Below are 23,271 nucleotides of genomic sequence, written 5' to 3'. Positions count from 1 at the left end.
TCCAACAAGTCAGTTTGTCACATTTCTGTCCTGGTAGAGCTGCCCCGGTCAACTGTAAGTGCTGTTATTGTGAAGTGGAAACGTCTAGGAGCAACAGCGGCTCAGCCGCGAAGTGGTAGGCCACACAAGTTCACAGAACGGGACCGCAGAGTGCTAAAGTGCATAGAGCGTAAAACCATCTGTCCTCAGTTGCAACACTCACTACCAAGTTCCAAACTGCCTCTGGAAACAACGTCAGCACAATAATTGTTTGTCGGGAGCTTCATGAAATGGTCACCATGCGCAATGCCAAGCGTCGGCTGGAGTGGTGTAAAGCTCGCCGCCATTGGACTCTGGAGCAGTGGACGCTTCATCATCTGGCAGTCCGACGGACAAATCTGGGTTTGGCGGATGACAGGAGAACTCTACCTGCCTCAATGCATAGTGACAACTCTAAAGTTTGGTGGAGGAGGAATAATGATCTGGGGCTGTTTTTCATGCTTTGGGCTAGGCCCCGTAGTTCCAGTGAAGGGAAATGTTAACGCTACACCAAACAATGACATTCTAGATGATTCTGTGCTTCCAACTTTGTGGCAACAGTTTGGGGAAGGCCCTTTCCAGTTTCAGCATGACAATCCCCCCAGGCACAAAGCGAGATCCATACAGAATTGGTTTGCCAAGATCAGTGTGGAAGAACTTGACTGGCTGCACAGAGCCTTGACCTCAACCCTATCAAACACCTTTGGGATGAATTGGAACGTCGACTACGAGCCAGGCCTAAGCCTGTAATCTGTACATCTTCATCTATTACCGTAGTGCAGGTGAATAGGGTGCCATTTGGGACACAGAAAGGGAGTCCAGGAGAGGGGGGGAAAACAGACAGACAGACAGACAGACAGACAAACAGAGAGAGAAAGAGTGAGTGAGAAAGAAAGATGGCTGAAGCAGGGAAGGGGACCAATAATGATTCACAATATGATTTGACCTTTCTGTGTACCCCTTGAATTTTAATTTCAACGACTCATTGCAAAGTTCAGGACAGTAGAGAGTGCAATTTACATACTATCCTGTATATATTTTATGATGTACCCTTCAGGGGAAGGTCTCGAGGGAGTGAGTGGTAGACAAGAGAGTGTCCCTAAATCCCCAAGCAACCTTTCTCTCTTCTGAAGTTTCTAAGTCTCAAGACTTATTCCAAGACAATTTGTTGCGTATTGCTGCCTTTCCCAGGTCGGTGTAGGTACTACAGATTTATCTCATTCCCCCACACATCCATATTGACACTCAGAAGATTAAATCACAAAAACATTTCTCACAAAGCAGCTTTCCTCCATTCTCCCCTGTTCTAAAAGAAACACGGAGAGAACTTTTCTGTTTAGTTTCCAGTGGAACTGGTGCCAAAGTAATAACAAAGATTTGATCTTCCTTAAAACCAGTTGCCAGTCACTGAGTGTGGAGCCGTGGAGAAAAAGAGCCCCCTATCTAGTCTCATGTGTCATCAAAGGAACAGCCTGTCCACAATCTGTCTTTGTTAGGTTCGAGCTTCACAGTGATAAACATATGTGAGGCTAGCTAGCGCATAGCTCTACCTGTTTGGAGGCCAATACATCGTGCAGCCCAATGCTAACATGACACGCCCCATCAATCCAAAGTAGGGGAAGAAGAGTCGGGGAGTCGCAGAAATCGGCCAGGCGATGCTGCAGACTGACGTTAAAGAGAAGTTGGAGGCTCAGCGGCCTGTTACAGCTCAATGGCTCAGCGGCCTGTTACAGCTCAATGGCCTGTTACAGCTCAATGGCTCAGTAGCCTGTTACAGCTCAATGACCTGTTACAGCTCAATGGCCTGTTACAGCTCAATGCCTCAGGGGCCTGTTACAGCTCAATTGCCTGTTACAGCTCAATGGCTCAGCGGCCTGTTACAGCTCAATGGCCTGTTACAGCTCAATGCCTCAGGGGCCTGTTTCAGCTCAATGACCTGCTACAGCTCAATGACCTGTTACAGCTCAATGGCCTGTTACAGCTCAATGGCTCAGCGGCCTGTTACAGCTCAATGGCCTGTTACAGCTCAATGGCTCAGCGGCCTGTTACAGCTCAATGGCCTGTTACAGCTCAATGCCTCAGGGGCCTGTTACAGCTCAATGACCTGTTACAGCTCAATGGCCTGTTACAGCTCAATGCCTCAGGGGCCTGTTACAGTTCAATGGCTCAATGGTCTGTTACAGCTCAATGGCTCAGCGGCCTGTTACAGCTCAATGGCTCAGGGGCCTGTTACAGCTCAATGGCCTGTTACAGCTCAATGCCTCAGCGGCCTGTTACAGCTCAATGGCCTGTTACAGCTCAATTGCTGTTACAGCTCAATGGCCTGTTACAGCTCAATGGCCTGTTACAGCTCAATGGCTCAGCGGCCTGTTACAGCTCAATGGCTCAGCGGCCTGTTACAGCTCAATGCCTCAGCGGCCTGTTACAGCTCAATGCCTCAGCGGCCTGTTACAGCTCAATGGCTCACCGGCCTGTTACAGCTCAATGGCCTGTTACAGCTCAATGGCTTAGCGGCCTGTTACAGCTCAATGGCTCAGCGGCCTGTTACAGCTCAATGGCTCAACGGCCTGTTACAGCTCAATGCCTCAGCGGCCTGTTACAGCTCAATGCCCCAGCGGCCTGTTACAGCTCAATGCCTCAGCGGCCTGTTACAGCTCAATGCCTCAGCGGCCTGTTACAGATCAATGCCTCGTTACTCAATCCCCTTCTAGCTTCCCCCTTAGCTAATAATACAGCTTCTCTCAATCCCTATACAGAATCCCCAAACATTTAGATCTCACAGGTACCAATAATTAACAGAATGAATCCCTCTCCCTAACCCACCCGGTGAGGAGGGAGAGTGAAAGTAATTGCTACTTAAATCTAGAAGCTCTGCTTTAGTACTTGGTGAGGCAAACTTAAACTATGCACTGTGCTCCATGTAGACTTGAGGACAGTTTAAGACTTGAGGGTAGTTTAAGAATATTGAACTAGAAGCATAACTAGTTTTCTGCCACGGAAGGGACCGATATTGGGATCTTCCCATCCTCAGAAACACCTTTAATAAATCCAGGCTCTAAAGCAGAGAGTCAAGAAGATGCCCTAGTCCTTCAACCTGTCTTGATTAAAGCCTCCAACCCACGTTTCTGGTGCTTCTCCCCATAGGAGTCCCAGATCTCATACAAACCACAGCTGCTCCGCCATCTAGTGGTTAAGGTAGAAACAACAACACAGGGGGGAGTGACAGCGTTTGATTCCCCCACTCAGCTGTGTCAGCAAGGTAATAAATGGCTCAGGAAGAGAAGACAACTCACTCTGTGGAATTGTGATGCATGGCCCTGCTGATTGCAGGTGCTTTATATGAGCATGTAAATGTGATTTGGGTGTCTGGACCCAACCAAAGCTCTGGGCAGAGAGAGAGAGAGAGCGAGAGAGAGAGAGAGAGAGAGAGAGAGAGAGAGAGAGAGAGAGAGAGAGAGAGAGAGAGAGAGAGCGACAGAGCGCATTTGGTCAAATAAGACCACCAATACTCAGCAGCTGCTTTTCAAAAGAGACCATTTCTCGTCCACTTAAATACGATCATTTATCTCATAAAAAAGGTCTATGATTGAGAACGCCGGACTGAGAAAATGAACGAGTCTCATTCTCTCCATCCCTCTCTCCCTCAGAGAGGAGGGACATTTTCTGCTTGGTTAGAGTACAATATGAGCGCTTGGGGAGTCGTGTGTCTGAGTGTTTATCAAGTCAACGGAGTAGCAGGGATTTCTACTGGTGTGACCTAAATCCTTTATTTTAGCTCTTTAATAAACAACACAATATATGGTAATTCCCTTAGTGGGCATCTAGCCAAGCTTATAAGATCTTCTCCAAGTCTGTCCAAAGCTGTACTCCACCACAGATTGACGCTATGTTTGTTTACTGCACCAGACTGATAGCTTATTAAAGATACAGTATTAAATCGTCACCGAGATATTACATAATAGTGGCTGATGTTTTTCCTTGGTCACCTGAACTTCAAACAAGGAAATCCTTTCTTTGTGGTAATGGGACCTGACCAGGAAAAACTCTGGTCCCAATCATAGCCTGATACCAGGACCCAAAGTTTTACCAGGCCAGGTAGTCACAATGGTGCTAAAAAAAACCTGGCCCTGCACATAACATAAGAAGAAGAACTAAGACACAAATCCTAGGTAAGGTCTTGGTTGGCCGTGCTAAGAAGACAAATCCTAGGTAAGGTCTTGGTTGGCCTTGCCAACCAAGATGATAGGAGGAGGTAGCTAGCTAGCATCCTTACCGTGCAGAGGTCCCTGTACTGCATCTTCTGGAACTTGTGTCGGTGTTGCCTATGCAGAGCTCCACGTATCCCAGGACCACCTGGAACACAGTGTTGTGGATGGCCTGGCTGAAGTGCATGTGGACTTGGTCCATGGCCGTCTATGGAGAGAGGCACAGGGAAACAGATTATTACGGGGGATGGATAGTGTTGTGACATGGCATGAACACCAGCACAGTCAGTGTTCCATCTGAGATGTAGCCCAAACTACATTCATTAAATGTTTGCTCCTCGGCCCTTTATCAAAAAAACTAAGCCAACCCCAGAGACAAATCTGGCCCTTATTTTCCTTGAAATACTGTGCTAAATAAAGACCTTTATTTTTCCTCTGTGATTGGTTTCTCACCCAGTGTCTGATCATTAATCAACGTCAACACAATAGCACAGAGAGGAATGTTATGCATCTGTATATTGGCCAATCAGCAGGTTAACAGCGTCTTTACCGCTGAACCTGGAGGCAGTTCTAAGTGATTAAGAACTGCACAGGATGTTCCCCAAATCACCCCTTATTCACTACATAGCACACTCCACCAGAGCCCTATACTCTGTTCAAAAGAAGTGCACTATATAGTGAATAGTGTGCATTTGGGAAGCAAACATGGAAACACAACCACTCGCTGACAAGTACTTCTGAATGTACCAGGTACCTGACAGATGAGTCCATTAGACAAATGGAATAATGCAAGTAAATAAATGCAAACAAAAATACTCGTAAAGACAAGGTGTAAACAGTATTGCTCAGCAGTGTCCCAAATGGCACCCTATTCCCTATATAGTGCACTACTTTTGACGAGAGCACATTTGCACTATATAGGGAATAGGGTGTCATTTGGGACGCGTGCCTAGACTCATTAAGCTAATGGCGGCACACAAGGCTGAGCCACACAGAGAGGAGCAGAGAGCTGCTTGTTCACCCAAAGGAAAAGGAATTTATATCAAACTGAACACGGCCTCGCTATGATGAGACCCTTTCAGCTTTGAAGCCCTAAAGTCACCAATGTTCTGTGTGCATAGATAAGGGAGCAGGACACAAAATACAAAAGTGTGTGTGATGTGTGTGTGTGTGTGTGGGCATGCATGCGTACGTGCAATTACCCACACAAAGAGTGAAAGGGCCTTGAGCCAGGCCAACAATAGGTCCTTGAGTTTCAGAGCCGGCACTATTCTCACTACTCAGTATCACTGCCCTGCCTTTGAAGAAGGTGTTTATCATCATGGAGAGCACAACCATTGTGATTGTGGATAGCCTACTCTAAAAAGCTGATGATCTGCAGATGACTCAGTCTCTGAAGCTAAGGGCCACTCTCGCCTCATACAGAGACACTGATCATCACGTCAGCATGTTTCTGTTTTCCACATGAGTAGTTCCGTAAATGGGAGAAATACACATGGCATGGGAATTGGTAGACAATCTCTTTATGGCTTCTCTAACTAACCTCTTTCATTCATCACCATCATTATACAGTGTATTGTTTTGATGAGTTGGTAAATAGACATTTGATTGGCCAACAGGAATTCCTTCCCAGTGTTGCTATCTGTCTCCCAGGAAGGCAGGTCGCTCCAGAGAGCACTGTGGGGTGGTCTTCACTTCATCCTTCACACAGTTACTGAGTCAGACTGACACACAGAAAAGAATCCCGCAGCAACAAGACATGTCAAATCATTATGTTGATAATATTTCATTTTTGTAGAGGTTGATACATTTTTTGTTACGGCAAATCAAAATGACAAATGTTAGAATACTTAAAACCTTGAATACACTACAAGATTGCATTTCCTGCTGCGCATTTAGTCCAGACACTGACAGTCCCCTGAACAAAGCATTTAGTCCAGACACTGACAGTCCCCTGAACAAAGCATTTAGTCCAGACACTGACAGTCCCCTGAACAAAGCATTTAGTCCAGACACTGACAGTCCCCTGAACAAAGCATTTAGTCCAGACACTGACAGTCCCCTGAACAAAGCATTTAGTCCAGACACTGACAGTCCCCTGAACAAAGCATTTAGTCCAGACACTGACAGTCCCCTGAACCAAGACAGTTGAACAAAGCCCAGACACTGACAGTCCCCTGAACAAAGCATTTAGTCCAGACACTGACAGTCCCCCCATTTGAACAAAGCATTTAGTCCAGACACTGACAGTCCCCTGAACAAAGCATTTAGTCCAGACACTGACAGTCCCCTGAACAAAGCATTTAGTCCAGACACTGACAGTCCCCTGAACCAAGCAGTTAGCCCAGACACTGACAGTCCCCTGAGAAAAGCATTTAAAACAAACATACCATCTTGCAGACAGTTGGGTGGGGAGCTTTACTAGTGATAATGGAAAAGCTTTACTAGGGATTACAGATCTGTGATTCCGTGTTGGTAGTGGGGGGAGAAGACCGTGTAAAACTACAAGACACTTCCCTCAGCATGGGGAGAATAATATTAACCCAGGTATGACTCATCACTCCTGATCCACAGAGAGAGAGAGAGAGAGAGAGAGACAGAGAGACAGAGAGACAGAGAGACAGAGACAGACAGAGACAGACAGAGAGACAGAGAGAGAAATGAGAGAGGGGGAGAGAGGAGAGAGAGGGATAGAGGAGCGACAGGGATAGAGGAGAGAGGGATAGAGGAAAGAGGGATAGAGGAGAGAGGGATAGAGGAGAGAGAGGGATAGAGGAGAGAATGAGAGGAGAGGATAGAAGGATAGAGGAGAGAAGGATAGAGGAGAGAAGGAGAGAGGAGAGAAGGAGAGAGGAGAGAAGGAAAGAGGAGAGAAGGAGAGAAGGAGAGAGGAGAGAAGGAGAGAGGAGAGAAGGAGAGAAGGAGAGAAGGAGAGAGGAGAGAAGGAGAGAGGAGAGAAGGAGAGAGGAGAGAGAAACAGGGAGTACAATAGAGAGGAAAGGGGGGTTACTCAGAAATGAATCACCACACATCAACTGAGAGAGAAGAGAGACAGGCAGTGGTGTAAAGTACTTAAGTAAAAATACTTTAAAGTACTACTTAAGGAGTGTTTTGGGCCATCTGCACTTTACTATTGATATTTTTGACTACTTTTACTTCACTACATTCCTAAAGAAAATAATGTACTTTTTACTCCATACATTTTCCCTGACACCCAAAAGTACTCATTACATTTTGAATGCTTAGCAGGACAGGAAAATGGTCCAATTCACACACTTATCAAGAGAACATCCCTGGTCATCCCTACTGTCTCTGATCTGGTGGACTCACTAAACACAAATTGTCTGTTTGAAAATGATATCTGAGTGTTGCAGTGTGCCCCTGATTATCCATACGTTTAAAAAAGAAGAAAAATGTTCCGACTGGTTTGCTTAATATAAGGAATTTTAAATTATTTATACTTTTACTTTGATACTTCAGTATATTTTCACGATTACATTAACTTTTGATAGTTAAGTATATTTAAGAGAGAGAGACACGCAGACAGACAGACACAGACAGACAGACAGACAGACAGACAGACAGACAGACAGACAGACAGACAGACAGACAGACAGACAGACAGACAGACAGACAGACAGACAGACATACATACAGACATACAGACATACATACATACATACATACATAGTGGGAAAAAAGGGGAGTCGGGGAGGGAGAACAATATAGACAGAAGAGGGGGAGAGAAAGTGGGGAATGGAAGACAAAATGATGAGGACAGAAGCCGTCAGAGCAGAGCAGATATCTGTTGACAGAGGATGGATCTCTCACCTGGCTCTTTCCCAAGACGGTGTACGCCAGCTGAACTCTGGAGTAGTGGGAGACGTCAAAGTGCTTGCAGGTTTTGGACAGGGCCACATCCAGCTGCTCCTGTTGGGTGGGTAGAGGAGGAGGGGAAGGGAGGGATGGAGGAGAGAGGGATTAGAAGTGTTAAGACCAGGGATTTGGACATGAATCAACTCCTAGGGCCAAGACAATTAGCAACAGCTGCCATAGCGGAGGGCTGAGGCCGCTGTCTTTAAGCCAGCGTCCCAAATTGTATACTATTCCCTATATAGTATACTACTTTTGACCAGGACCCAAATAGCTCTGGTCAAAAGTAGTGCACTATGTAAGGAATTGGCTGGCATTTGGGACGCAGGCTACATGTCAGGTACAGAGAGCCAGGGAGAACCAGGGGGAAGAGAGATACGCACTCAGCCTCCCCCAAGGTCAAAGGAGCCCCACCATTGATGTTAAACAGAGCTGCTGGCTGAGATAAATACAGGGAGACAGGTCGGGTCGAAGGATGAAGAAGACTACATTTTATTTACGGCAGAAAATGTAGTTAATGTACTTCTGTCTAACAATGGAAAGTAGAGAAAGTATATTATAAAGTAATATCACACTACGGAAGTTTCATTTAGAGAAACCAAAATACTGTACATTCTACTAATTTTATAAATTACAGTACAGTATGTTCAATGTACGTTGAGATATGAAAATACTGTAGATTTTTACTTTTTTCCAAATACCAAATACTTTCTAATTATGAATATAAACTCAGCAAAAAAAATAAACGTCCTTTCACTATCAACTGCATTTATTTTCAGCAAACTTAACATTTGTAAATAATTGTATGAACATAACAAGATTCAACAACTGAGACATAAACTGAACAAGTTCCACAGACATGTGACTAACAGAAATTGTTGCAGTGACATTGTTGCAGTGATGTCTGGTGAGGACCTGCCTTACAAAAGGCCTACAAGCCCTCAGTCCAGCCTCTCTCAGCCTATTGCGGACAGTCTGAGCACTGAAGGAGGGATTGTACGTTCCAGGTGTAACTCGGGCAGTTGTTGTTGCCATCCTGTACCTGTCCTACAGGTGTGATGTTCGGATGTACCGATCCAGTACAGGTGTTGTTTCAGATGGTCTGCCACTGCGAGGATGATCAGCTGTCCGTCCTGTCTCCCTGTAGCGCTGTCTTAGGCATCTCACAGTACGGACATTGCAATTTATTGCCCTGGCCACATCTGCAGTCCTCATGACTCCTTGCAGCATGCCTAAGACACATTCACACAGATGAGCAGGGACCCTGGGCATCTTTCTTTTGGTGTTTTTCAGAGTCAGTAGAAAGGCCTCTTTAGTGTCCTAAGTTTTCATAACTGTGACCTTAATTGCCTACCGACTGTAAGCTGTTAGTGTCTCAACGACCGTTCCACAGGTGCATGTTCATTCATTGTTTATGGTTCATTGAGCAAGCATGGGAAACAGTGTTTAAACCCTTTACAATGAAGGTCTGTGAAGGTATTTGGATTTTTACAAATTATCTTTGAAAGACATGGTCCTGAAAACGGGGCGTTTCTTTTTTTGCTGAGTTTATATGTACATGAACGGATCTATATTACAGTAACTATGACAGACTGAAAAGCAGGTGGTGCTAACGGTAAAATATGATTGGTGAATTTACACAAATTTGTTTTATTCAGATGGCTGGCTACATTGCATTTCCATAGAGGCCCGGGTTGAGAGAGGAGTCTTATGTATGGTAGAGAAAGCAAGATTAGAGAGCATGATGAGAAAAATGTTTTGAGGATTCACGGAGCTAAAGCTACCAGGAGGAGCTCCACGCAAGACTTCCAAATTACATCTATCCAGCAGATCAATGTTGAGACCAAGACACCGCTCACAGCAGGGAAGGTGTCGCTCTCGGTGTGTGTGTGTGTGTGTGTGTGTGTGACCATGAGCTCTCAGAGGAGTGCATTTACTCACAGTCAAGCTATGTGTCGGCGTGTGTGTGCGTACGTGCGCGCGCACGTCATACATTCACATGGACCCCAGGTAATGAACCTCCCTAAGCGTGGATGTTGGAAAATTGCTCTGAATACCATTCTCCAGACATAATTATTAAAATATGGCTTTAATTAAATGGATAATATTAACTATGTTTACCATTCTAGCAGTAATGGCTTTTTGAATATGTCAATATGTAGCAGGGAGAACTGAAAAATAACAACTCAAAATTTCAAGACAAAACACTTTCTCTTTTTAGATGTCGGCTTTAAGAAAATGACATGGAATATTTAATATGTTTAGTATCAAACAACCTTTCAGATGTGTGACAAATCACAGTGTACTCAATCAATAGAAATAGTAAGAAAAGCTCCTATGTGTAAAGAGCCGTGATGGAACACATCCAGCAATAAGCACATGTATGCCTCCTCACTGGAGACCAGGGTTCAATCCTTGTGGCCTCTTCTCAACACTCAGCCTCTCCCACCTTTTCATTACGGTCTCAATAAAGCATAAAAATACTGAAGGTATGGTGGATTTCCACTATTTTTCAAATGAAAAATAAGAACAAAGACAAAAGAAAAGCTCCTACATACCTCTATCTGCTCAAGAGTGTCTTGTAGCTTAGAATTCAAGGGAGAGGACATTGTTAGGTCAGTTCCCTGCTGATCACCTAAACACGAGTCAAGGCTTCACTTGGACTCTATCAGTGACCTAGAACGCTAATGTACCACTTATTCTTATATCCTGACCCACAATCTGTGGCATATGGCATGTGGACACCATGCTCTGTCACACATACTGTAGCAGTGCTGAGCGACTAGTGCTTTTTGAGGTCGGTTTGGTTTCGGTCCCATTTTTTTTTGTTTAAGTAATCACGGTTGTCGATTTCATTTTCAAAGTCGTGTTTTTGAACAATAAATGCATTATGAAATAATGACATTACAATAATTTTAGAGCTTTTTAATGGACCTTCTAAAGCCAAAAATAGTGAACATTCCATTGCCGAAACATGTAAAATATTCCATTGTCTCTGTCAGGTCTACATTGGGTAGACATCAATAGAGAAATAGGAAATTAATATGAAATAATAAAATATTTTGGTTGTGTAAATTACTGATTACTTTATTTTTCATTCCTTAACGTCATCATCCTATCTCTGCCCAGGCAGTAGCAGCCTTAACGTCATCATCCTATCTCTGCCCAGGCAGTAGCAGCCTTAACGTCATCATCCTATCTCTGCCCAGGCAGTAGCAGCCTTAACGTCATCATCCTATCTCTGCCCAGGCAGTAGCAGCCTTAACGTCATCATCCTATCTCTGCCCAGGCAGTAGCAGCCTTAACGTCATCATCCTATCTCTGCCCAGGCAGTAGCAGCCTTAACGTCATCATCCTATCTCTGCCCAGGCAGTAGCAGCCTTAACGACTTCATCCTATCTCTGCCCAGGCAGTAGCAGCCAGTCAGCCAGACCATCTAATGTTATCTATGTGCTCCCCATACTGTACTGTCTTTAGTCATACTATTATACCAAATATTCTATCCGTATCCTGTCCATAATGTCGATAAATACTGTCCATCACATATATACTAAACAAAAATATAAACACAACATAGAACCATTTAAGTTACAGTTCATATTTGGAAATCAGTTATTTGAAAAACATTTAGTAGGCCCTAATCTATGGATTTCACATGACTGGGAATACAGATATGAATCTGTTGGTCACAGATGTGCATCTGTTGGTCACAGATACCAAACATTTTTAAAGAATGGGCCTCACAATGGGATTCAGGATGTCGTCATGGTATTTCTGTGCATTCAAATTACCATCTATAAAATGCAATTGTGTTCGTTGTCCGTAGCTTATTCCTGCCTATACCATCACCCCACCGCCACTATGGATCACTCTGTCCACAACGTTGACATCAGCAAACCGCTCGCCCCCACGCGACTCCATACGTGGTCTGTGATTGTGAGGCCGGTTGGACGTACTGCCAAAATCTCTCAAATTAAGTTGGAGGTGGCTTATGGTAGAGAAATGAACATTCAATTGCCTGGCAAACGCTCTGGTGGACTTACCTGCAGTCAGCATGCCAATTACACGCTCCCTCAAAACTTGAGACATCTGTGGCATTGTGTTGTGTGACAAAACTGCACATTTTAGAGTGGCATTCTATTGTCCCCAGCACAAGGTGCACCTGTGTGATGATCATGTCACAACTGTCAGGTGGATAGATTGTCTTGGCAAACGAGAAATGCTCAGTAACAGGGATGTAAACAAAATTGTGCACAAAATTTGAGAGAAATCAGGTTTTTGAGCTGGGATTTTTCATTTCAGCTCATGAAACATGGGAGCAACACTTTACATGTTGCGTTTATATTTTTGTTCAGTGTAAATATTTATACTTCGGACTCAGATATTGCTCATCATAATATTTCTATATTTCTTAATTACATTTTTTACATTTTTAGATTTGTGTGTATTGTTCAATACTACTGCACCGCTGGAGCTAGGAACACAAGCATTTCACTACACCCACAATAACATCTGCTAAATATGTGTATGCAATAACTGCTAAATATGTGTATGCGACCAATAACATTTTATTTGATTTATTTAGCTAACCTGGCTAGCTAAAGTACGCTGCAGAGCTGTCTGACAAAATCATTTTACTAGTTCTTCGAAATCATTTTACCAGTTCTTTAAAGTAGATAAGGCTAACTTATCACAAACGGTCTATATCCCTCTCTCGTCATTGTGTTGTGTACATTCCTCTTTCAGGCGTAAAAGTGTGTCCATCCAGAGATCTGTATATAATGACGACATGGCTCATGTCTCCGCCCTAACAATGAGAGTTGTTGTCCAAAAGGCAGGAAGACAGGCGACAAGCTTAGGTCCAAAATAAGCCATAGAAATGAACTGGGCTTATTTTGTACAGATTTTGGAGAGAGTGAAACCTCTCACTTCGCCGTCTCTTCTCTGATCCTTCTAAGTCAGAGTGGGAAAAAACAGGCATAATGGTCATTGTAGCTAATTACCACGTTTCTGCGCCAAACTAGGTTGAATATTTGCTTATTGAAAACTACAACTCCCTTGCACCCAGTGTTCAACATAGTTCTTCATTTCTCTCGTGAATGATTTGATATCTCTCTAGATGTAAGGGATTTCCTCCTCTTCTTCCGAAGAGGAGAGGCGAAAAGGATCAGAGGACCAATATGCGGCGTGGTAAGTGTCCATGGTTCTTTTAATACGTAAACGTACACATGAACACTGAATACAAAAACAAGAAACGTGAAAACCCCAAACAGTCCTATCTGGTGCAAAACACAGAGACAGGAACAATCACCCACAAACACACAGTGACACCCAGCCTACCTAAGTATGATTCTCAATCAGAGACAACTAATGACACCTGCCTCTGATTGAGAACCATACTAGGCCGAAACATAGAAATACCCAAATCATAGAAAAACAAACAGACTGCCCACCCCAACTCACGCCCTGACCAAACTAAATAATGACAAAACAAAGGAAATAAAGGTCAGAACGTGACACTAGAGAAACATCGCATTGGGCTCACAAAAAAACGAATTAAATAGAATTCAAGTAATTGAACTGACGTCGGTCAATTAGTTGTTTAATAACCAAAAAAATGAAGAATGTTGGTTAATAGCTCAGCACTAACACATAGAGACAGGAATGGAGCCATTGTCCATTTTGTATGGAGTAACACAGCCTTCTCACAAATGATATTTCCTAAACCATTACCATGTCCTTCTCTAGTGAATGGCAACAACACCTTGAACACCTGCGTGTGGTGTAGTCTAAGTGCTTGAATTGCTTCGCGAACCTTCCATTTATGACAAAGAACATTGTGTCAATACTTGATCTAGTCTTTATTGGTTGTTTCCTTCTTGCAGTTGTTGTTGTTCTTTCAATAGCTGTCTTAAGTAAAAGTAACATTGGATAAAACTGAAAGCATCTGCTAAATAAGAAGTATTATTGCTGGTCCTGAACTGTGCCGACACATGAGATGCTATGTTATTCCTTTACTGAGGTCTCTTTCAGGTCAACTCTAAAAAAGAACACTTAGGATGAGTCTCAAGAGGACACAACGCCCTTAGGGAGTGTTTGTGTTGCTTGTGGCTGACCCTTAAATCGCTGCTAAAGCACTTCAGCCATGGTAGTGGCAGAGACAGGGCAGGCAGAGACTTCAACCATGGTAGTGGCAGAGACAGGGCAGGCAGACTTCAGCCATGGTAGTGTCAGAGACAGGGCAGGCAGACTTCAGCCATGGTAGTGGCAGAGACAGGGCAGGCAGAGACTTCAGCCATGGTAGTGGCAGAGAAAGGGCAGACAGACTTCAGCCATGGTAGTGGCAGAGACAGGGCAGGCAGACTTCAGCCATGGTAGTGGCAGAGACAGGGCAGGCAGACTTCAGCCATGGTAGTGGCAGAGACAGGGCAGGCAGACTTCAGCCATGGTAGTGGCAGAGACAGGGCAGGCAGAGACTTCAGCCATGGTAGTGGCAGAGACAGGGCAGGCAGACTTCAGCCATGGTAGTGGCAGAGACAGGGCAGGCAGACTTCAGCCATGGTAGTGGCAGAGACAGGGCAGGCAGAGACTTCAGCCATGGTAGTGGCAGAGAAAGGGCAGACAGACTTCAGCCATGGTAGTGGCAGAGACAGGGCAGGCAGACTTCAGCCATGGTAGTGGCAGAGACAGGGCAGGCAGACTTCAGCCATGGTAGTGGCAGAGACAGGGCAGGCAGACTTCAGCCATGGTAGTGGCAGAGACAGGGCAGGCAGACTTCAGCCATGGTAGTGGCAGAGACAGGGCAGGCAGAGACTTCAGCCATGGTAGTGGCAGAGACTTCATCCATGGTAGTGGCAGAGACTTCAGCCATGGTAGTGGCAGATACAGGGCAGGCAGAGACTTCAGCCATGGTAGTGGCAGAGACAGGGCAGGCAGAGACTTCAGCCATGGTAGTGGCAGAGACAGGGCAGGCAGACTTCAGCCATGGTAGTGGCAGAGACAGGGCAGGCAGACTTCAGCCATGGTAGTGGCAGAGACTTCAGCCATGGTAGTGGCAGAGGCAGGGCAGGCAGACTTCAGCCATGGTAGTGGCAGAGACAGGGCAGGCAGACTTCAGCCATGGTAGTGGCAGAGACTTCAGCCATGGTAGTGGCAGAGGCAGGGCAGGCAGACTTCAGCCATGGTAGTGGCAGAGACAGGGCAGGCAGACTTCAGCCATGGTAGTGGCAGAGACAGGGCAGACAGACTTCAGCCATGGTAGTGGCAGAGACAGGGCAGGCAGAGACTTCAGCCATGGTAGTGGCAGAGACAGGGCAGGCAGACTTCAGCCATGGTAGTGGCAGAGACAGGGCAGGCAGACTTCAGCCATGGTAGTGGCAGAGACAGGGCAGGCAGACTTCAGCCATGGTAGTGGCAGAGACAGGGCAGGCAGACTTCAGCCATGGTAGTGGCAGAGACAGGGCAGGCAGACTTCAGCCATGGTAGTGGCAGAGACAGGGCAGGCAGAGACTTCAGCCATGGTAGTGGCAGAGAAAGGGCAGACAGACTTCAGCCATGGTAGTGGCAGAGACAGGGCAGGCAGACTTCAGCCATGGTAGTGGCAGAGACAGGGCAGGCAGACTTCAGCCATGGTAGTGGCAGAGACAGGGCAGGCAGAGACTTCAGCCATGGTAGTGGCAGAGACAGGGCAGGCAGACTTCAGCCATGGTAGTGGCAGAGACAGGGCAGGCAGACTTCAGCCATGGTAGTGGCAGAGACAGGGCAGGCAGAGACTTCAGCCATGGTAGTGGCAGAGACTTCATCCATGGTAGTGGCAGAGACAGGGCAGGCAGAGACTTCAGCCATGGTAGTGGCAGAGACTTCAGCCATGGTAGTGGCAGAGACAGGGCAGGCAGAGACTTCAGCCATGGTAGTGGCAGAGACAGGGCAGGCAGAGACTTCAGCCATGGTAGTGGCAGAGACAGGGCAGGCAGACTTCAGCCATGGTAGTGGCAGAGACAGGGCAGGCAGACTTCAGCCATGGTAGTGGCAGAGACTTCAGCAGCCATGGTAGTGGCAGAGACAGGGCAGGCAGACTTCAGCCATGGTAGTGGCAGAGACTTCAGCCATGGTGGTGGCAGAGACAGGGCAGGCAGACTTCAGCCATGGTAGTGGCAGAGACTTCAGCCATGGTAGTGGCAGAGGCAGGGCAGGCAGACTTCAGCCATGGTAGTGGCAGAGACAGGGCAGGCAGACTTCAGCCATGGTAGTGGCAGAGACAGGGCAGGCAGACTTCAGCCATGGTAGTGGCAGAGACAGGGCAGGCAGACTTCAGCCATGGTAGTGGCAGAGACAGGGCAGGCAGAGACTTCAGCCATGGTAGTGGCAGAGACAGGGCAGGCAGAATTCAGCCATGGTAGTGGCAGAGACAGGGCAGGCAGACTTCAGCCATGGTAGTGGCAGAGACAGGGCAGGCAGAGACTTCAGCCATGGTAGTGGCAGAGACTTCATCCATGGTAGTGGCAGAGACAGGGCAGGCAGAGACTTCAGCCATGGTAGTGGCAGTGGCAGAGACTTCAGCCATGGTAGTGGCAGAGACAGGGCAGGCAGAGACTTCAGCCATGGTAGTGGCAGAGACAGGGCAGGCAGAGACTTCAGCCATGGTAGTGGCAGAGACAGGGCAGGCAGACTTCAGCCATGGTAGTGGCAGAGACAGGGCAGGCAGACTTCAGCCATGGTAGTGGCAGAGACTTCAGCCATGGTAGTGGCAGAGACAGGGCAGGCAGACTTCAGCCAGGGTAGTGGCAGAGACTTCAGCCATGGTAGTGGTAGAGACAGGGCAGGCACTCTTCAGCCATGGTAGTGGTAGAGACAGGGCAGGCAGAGACTTCAGCCATGGTAGTGGCAGAGACAGGGCAGGCAGAGACTTCAGCCATGGTAGTGGCAGAGACAGGGCAGGCAGAGACTTCAGCCATGGTAGTGGCAGAGACAGGGCAGGCTGAGACTTCAGCCATGGTAGTGGCAGAGACAGGGCAGGCAGACTTCAGCCATGGTAGTGGCAGAGACTTCAGCCATGGTAGTGGTAGAGACAGGGCAGGCAGACTCCAGCCATGGTAGTGGCAGAGAGAGGGCATGCAGAGACTACAGCCATGGTAGTGGCAGAGACAGGGTCAGGCAGAGACTTCAGCCATGGTAGTTTCAGAGACTTCAGCCATGGTAGTTTCAGAGACTTCAGCCATGGTAGTGTCAGAGACAGGGCAGGCAGAGACTTCAGCCATGGTAGTGGTAGAGACAGGGCAGGCAGACTTCAGCCATGGTAGTGGTAGAGACAGGGCAGGCAGAGACTTCAGCCATGGTAGTGGCAGAGACAGGGCAGGCAGACTTCAGCCATGGTAGGCAGAGACTTCAGCCATGGTAGTGTCAGAGACAGGGCAGGCAGAGACTTCAGCCATGGTAGTGGCAGAGACAGGGCAGGCAGACTTCAGCCATGGTAGTGGCAGAGACAGGGCAGGCAGACTCCAGCCATGGTAGTGGCAGAGACAGGGCAGGCAGAGACTTCAGCCATGGTAGTGGCAGAGACAGGGCAGGCAGACTTCAGCCATGGTAGTGGCAGAGACAGGGCAGGCAGACTTCAGCCATGGTAGTGGCAGAGACAGGGCAGGCAGACTTCAGCCATGGTAGTGGCAGAGACAGGGCAGGCAGACTTCAGCCATGGTAGTGGCAGAGACAGGGCAGGCAGACTTCAGCCATGGTAGTGGCAGAGACTTCAGCCATGGTAGTGGCAGAGACAGGGCAGGCAGACTTCAGCCATGGTAGTGGCAGAGACTTCAGCCATGGTAGTGGCAGAGACAGGGCAGGCAGACTTCAGCCATGGTAGTGGCAGAGACTTCAGCCATGGTAGTGGTAGAGACAGGGCAGGCACTCTTCAGCCATGGTAGTGGTAGAGACAGGGCAGGCAGAGACTTCAGCCATGGTAGTGGCAGAGACAGGGCAGGCAGAGACTTCAGCCATGGTAGTGGCAGAGACAGGGCAGGCAGAGACTTCAGCCATGGTAGTGGCAGAGACAGGGCAGGCAGAGACTTCAGCCATGGTAGTGGCAGAGACAGGGCAGGCAGACTTCAGCCATGGTAGTGGCAGAGACTTCAGCCATGGTAGTGGTAGAGACAGGGCAGGCAGACTCCAGCCATGGTAGTGGCAGAGACAGGGCATGCAGAGACTACAGCCATGGTAGTGGCAGAGACAGGGTCAGGCAGAGACTTCAGCCATGGTAGTGGCAGAGACTTCAGCCATGGTAGTTTCAGAGACTACAGCCATGGTAGTGGCAGAGACAGGGTCAGGCAGAGACTTCAGCCATGGTAGTGGTAGAGACAGGGCAGGCAGACTCCAGCCATGGTAGTGGCAGAGACAGGGCATGCAGAGACTTCAGCCATGGTAGTGGCAGAGACAGGGTCAGGCAGAGACTTCAGCCATGGTAGTTTCAGAGACTTCAGCCATGGTAGTTTCAGAGACTTCAGCCATGGTAGTGTCAGAGACAGGGCAGGCAGAGACTTCAGCCATGGTAGTGGTAGAGACAGGGCAGGCAGATTTCAGCCATGGTAGTGGTAGAGACAGGGCAGGCAGAGACTTCAGCCATGGTAGTGGCAGAGACAGGGCAGGCAGACTTCAGCCATGGTAGTTTCAGAGACTTCAGCCATTGTAGTGTCAGAGACAGGGCAGGCAGAGACTTCAGCCATGGTAGTGGTAGAGACAGGGCAGGCAGACTTCAGCCATGGTAGTGGTAGAGACAGGGCAGGCAGACTCCAGCCATGGTAGTGGCAGAGACAGGGCAGGCAGAGACTACAGCCATGGTAGTGGCAGAGACTTCAGCCATGGTAGTGGTAGAGACAGGGCAGGCAGACTTCAGCCATGGTAGTGGCAGAGACAGGGCAGGCAGAGACTTCAGCCATGGTAGTGGCAGAGACAGGGCAGGCAGACTTCAGCCATGGTAGTGGCAGAGACAGGGCAGGCAGACTTCAGCCATGGTAGTGGCAGAGACTTCAGCCATGGTAGTGGCAGAGACAGGGCAGGCAGACTTCAGCCATGGTAGTGGCAGAGACTTCAGCCATGGTAGTGGCAGAGACAGGGCAGGCAGACTTCAGCCATGGTAGTGGCAGAGACTTCAGCCATGGTAGTGGTAGAGACAGGGCAGGCAGACTTCAGCCATGGTAGTGGCAGAGACTTCAGCCATGGACTTCAGCCATGGTAGTGGCAGAGACAGGGCAGGCAGAGACTTCAGCCATGGTAGTGGCAGAGACAGGGCAGGCAGAGACTTCAGCCATGGTAGTGGCAGAGACAGGGCAGGCTGAGACTTCAGCCATGGTAGTGGCAGAGACAGGGCAGGCAGACTTCAGCCATGGTAGTGGCAGAGACAGGGCAGGCAGACTTCAGCCATGGTAGTGGCAGAGACAGGGCAGGCAGAGACTTCAGCCATGGTAGTGGCAGAGACAGGGCAGGCAGACTTCAGCCATGGTAGTGGCAGAGACAGGGCAGGCAGACTTCAGCCATGGTAGTGGCAGAGACAGGGCAGGCAGACTTCAGCCATGGTAGTGGCAGAGACAGGGCAGGCAGACTTCAGCCATGGTAGTGGCAGAGACAGGGCAGGCAGAGACTTCAGCCATGGTAGTGGCAGAGACAGGGCAGGCAGACTTCAGCCATGGTAGTGGCAGAGACAGGGCAGGCAGACTTCAGCCATGGTAGTGGCAGAGACAGGGCAGGCAGAGACTTCAGCCATGTAGTAGTGGCAGAGACTTCAGCCATGGTAGTGGCAGAGACAGGGCAGGCAGAGACTTCAGCCATGGTAGTGGCAGAGACTTCAGCCATGGTAGTGGCAGATACAGGGCAGGCAGAGACTTCAGCCATGGTAGTGGCAGAGACAGGGCAGGCAGAGACTTCAGCCATGGTAGTGGCAGAGACAGGGCAGGCAGACTTCAGCCATGGTAGTGGCAGAGACAGAGGCAGACTTCAGCTATGGTAGTGGCAGAGACTTCAGCCATGGTAGTGGCAGAGACAGGGCAGGCAGACTTCAGCCATGGTAGTGGCAGAGACTTCAGCCATGGTGGTGGCAGAGACAGGGCAGGCAGACTTCAGCCATGGTAGTGGCAGAGACTTCAGCCATGGTAGTGGCAGAGGCAGGGCAGGCAGACTTCAGCCATGGTAGTGGCAGAGACAGGGCAGGCAGACTTCAGCCATGGTAGTGGCAGAGACAGGGCAGGCAGACTTCAGCCATGGTAGTGGCAGAGACTTCAGCCATGGTAGTGGCAGAGACAGGGCAGGCAGACTTCAGCCATGGTAGTGGCAGAGACAGGGCAGGCAGACTTCAGCCATGGTAGTGGCAGAGACTTCAGCCATGGTAGTGGCAGAGACAGGGCAGGCAGACTTCAGCCATGGTAGTGGCAGAGACTTCAGCCATGGTAGTGGCAGAGACAGGGCAGGCAGACTTCAGCCATGGGTAGTGGCAGAGACTTCAGCCATGGTAGTGGTAGAGACAGGGCAGGCACTCTTCAGCCATGGTAGTGGTAGAGACAGGGCAGGCAGAGACTTCAGCCATGGTAGTGGCAGAGACAGGGCAGGCAGAGACTTCAGCCATGGTAGTGGCAGAGACAGGGCAGGCAGAGACTTCAGCCATGGTAGTGGCAGAGACAGGGCAGGCTGAGACTTCAGCCATGGTAGTGGCAGAGACAGGGCAGGCAGACTTCAGCCATGGTAGTGGCAGAGACTTCAGCCATGGTAGTGGTAGAGACAGGGCAGGCAGACTCCAGCCATGGTAGTGGCAGAGAGAGGGCATGCAGAGACTACAGCCATGGTAGTGGCAGAGACAGGGTCAGGCAGAGACTTCAGCCATGGTAGTTTCAGAGACTTCAGCCATGGTAGTTTCAGAGACTTCAGCCATGGTAGTGTCAGAGACAGGGCAGGCAGAGACTTCAGCCATGGTAGTGGTAGAGACAGGGCAGGCAGATTTCAGCCATGGTAGTGGTAGAGACAGGGCAGGCAGAGACTTCAGCCATGGTAGTGGCAGAGACAGGGCAGGCAGACTTCAGCCATGGTAGTGGTAGAGACAGGGCAGGCAGACTCCAGCCATGGTAGTGGCAGAGACAGGGCAGGCAGAGACTACAGCCATGGTAGTGGCAGAGACTTCAGCCATGGTAGTGGTAGAGACAGGGCAGGCAGACTTCAGCCATGGTAGTGGTAGAGACAGGGCAGGCAGACTTCAGCCATGGTAGTGGCAGAGACAGGGCAGGCAGACTTCAGCCATGGTAGTGGCAGAGACAGGGCAGGCAGACTTCAGCCATGGTAGTGGCAGAGACTTCAGCCATGGTAGTGGCAGAGACAGGGCAGGCAGACTTCAGCCATGGTAGTGGCAGAGACTTTAGCCATGGTAGTGGCAGAGACAGGGCAGGCAGACTTCAGCCATGGTAGTGGCAGAGACTTCAGCCATGGTAGTGGTAGAGACAGGGCAGGCACTCTTCAGCCATGGTAGTGGTAGAGACAGGGCAGGCAGAGACTTCAGCCATGGTAGTGGCAGAGACAGGGCAGGCAGAGACTTCAGCCATGGTAGTGGCAGAGACAGGGCAGGCAGAGACTTCAGCCATGGTAGTGGCAGAGACAGGGCAGGCAGAGACTTCAGCCATGGTAGTGGCAGAGACAGGGCAGGCAGACTTCAGCCATGGTAGTGGCAGAGACTTCAGCCATGGTAGTGGTAGAGACAGGGCAGGCAGACTCCAGCCATGGTAGTGGCAGAGAGAGGGCATGCAGAGACTACAGCCATGGTAGTGGCAGAGACAGGGTCAGGCAGAGACTTCAGCCATGGTAGTTTCAGAGACTTCAGCCATGGTAGTTTCAGAGACTACAGCCATGGTAGTGGCAGAGACAGGGTCAGGCAGAGACTTCAGCCATGGTAGTGGTAGAGACAGGGCAGGCAGACTCCAGCCATGGTAGTGGCAGAGAGAGGGCATGCAGAGACTACAGCCATGGTAGTGGCAGAGACAGGGTCAGGCAGAGACTTCAGCCATGGTAGTTTCAGAGACTTCAGCCATGGTAGTTTCAGAGACTTCAGCCATGGTAGTGTCAGAGACAGGGCAGGCAGAGACTTCAGCCATGGTAGTGGTAGAGACAGGGCAGGCAGATTTCAGCCATGGTAGTGGTAGAGACAGGGCAGGCAGAGACTTCAGCCATGGTAGTGACAGAGACAGGGCAGGCAGACTTCAGCCATGGTAGTTTCAGAGACTTCAGCCATTGTAGTGTCAGAGACAGGGCAGGCAGAGACTTCAGCCATGGTAGTGGTAGAGACAGGGCAGGCAGACTTCAGCCATGGTAGTGGTAGAGACAGGGCAGGCAGACTCCAGCCATGGTAGTGGCAGAGACAGGGCAGGCAGAGACTACAGCCATGGTAGTGGCAGAGACTTCAGCCATGGTAGTGGTAGAGACAGGGCAGGCAGACTTCAGCCATGGTAGTGGTAGAGACAGGGCAGGCAGAGACTACAGCCATGGTAGTGGCAGAGACAGGGCAGGCAGAGACTACAGCCATGGTAGTGGCAGAGACTTCAGCCATGGTAGTGGTAGAGACAGGGCAGGCAGACTTCAGCCATGGTAGTGGTAGAGACAGGGCAGGCAGAGACTACAGCCATGGTAGTGGCAGAGACTTCAGCCATGGTAGTGGTAGAGACAGGGCAGGCAGACTCCAGCCACGGTAGTGGCAGAGACAGAGCCGGCAGAGACTTTAGCCATGGTAGTGCAGAGACTTCAGCCATGGTAGTGGTAGAGACAGGGCAGGCAGACTTCAGCCATGGTAGTGGTAGAGACAGGGCAGGCAGAGACTACAGCCATGGTAGTGGCAGAGACTTCAGCCAAGGTAGTGGCAGAGACAGGGCAGGCAGACTTCAGCCATGGTAGTGGTAGAGACAGGGCAGGCAGACTTCAGCCATGGTAGTGGTAGAGACAGGGCAGGCAGAGACTTCAGCCATGGTAGTGGCAGAGACAGGGCAGGCAGAGACTTCAGCCATGGTAGTGGTAGAGACAGGGCAGGCAGACTTCAGCCATGGTAGTGGCAGAGACAGGGCAGGCAGAGACTTCAGCCATGGTAGTGGCAGAGACAGGGCAGGCAGAGACTTCAGCCATGGTAGTGGCAGAGACTTCAGCCATGGTAGTGGCAGAGACTTCA

The 23,271-nt window shown here is 49.1% G+C and overlaps 1 pseudogene; it reads right to left on the bottom strand.

Annotated features, from left to right (window-relative positions):
• The window catches only part of LOC112265801, a 294,298-nt pseudogene that overhangs the window by 183,130 nt on the left and 87,897 nt on the right, over nucleotides 1-23,271 (bottom strand).

Source organism: Oncorhynchus tshawytscha, linkage group LG13 (assembly GCF_018296145.1).
Source record: "Oncorhynchus tshawytscha isolate Ot180627B linkage group LG13, Otsh_v2.0, whole genome shotgun sequence".
NCBI lineage: Eukaryota > Metazoa > Chordata > Actinopteri > Salmoniformes > Salmonidae > Oncorhynchus > Oncorhynchus tshawytscha.
The sequence above is the reverse complement of the archived record's forward strand: the minus strand, read 5'-3'. Positions and strand labels throughout refer to the sequence as shown.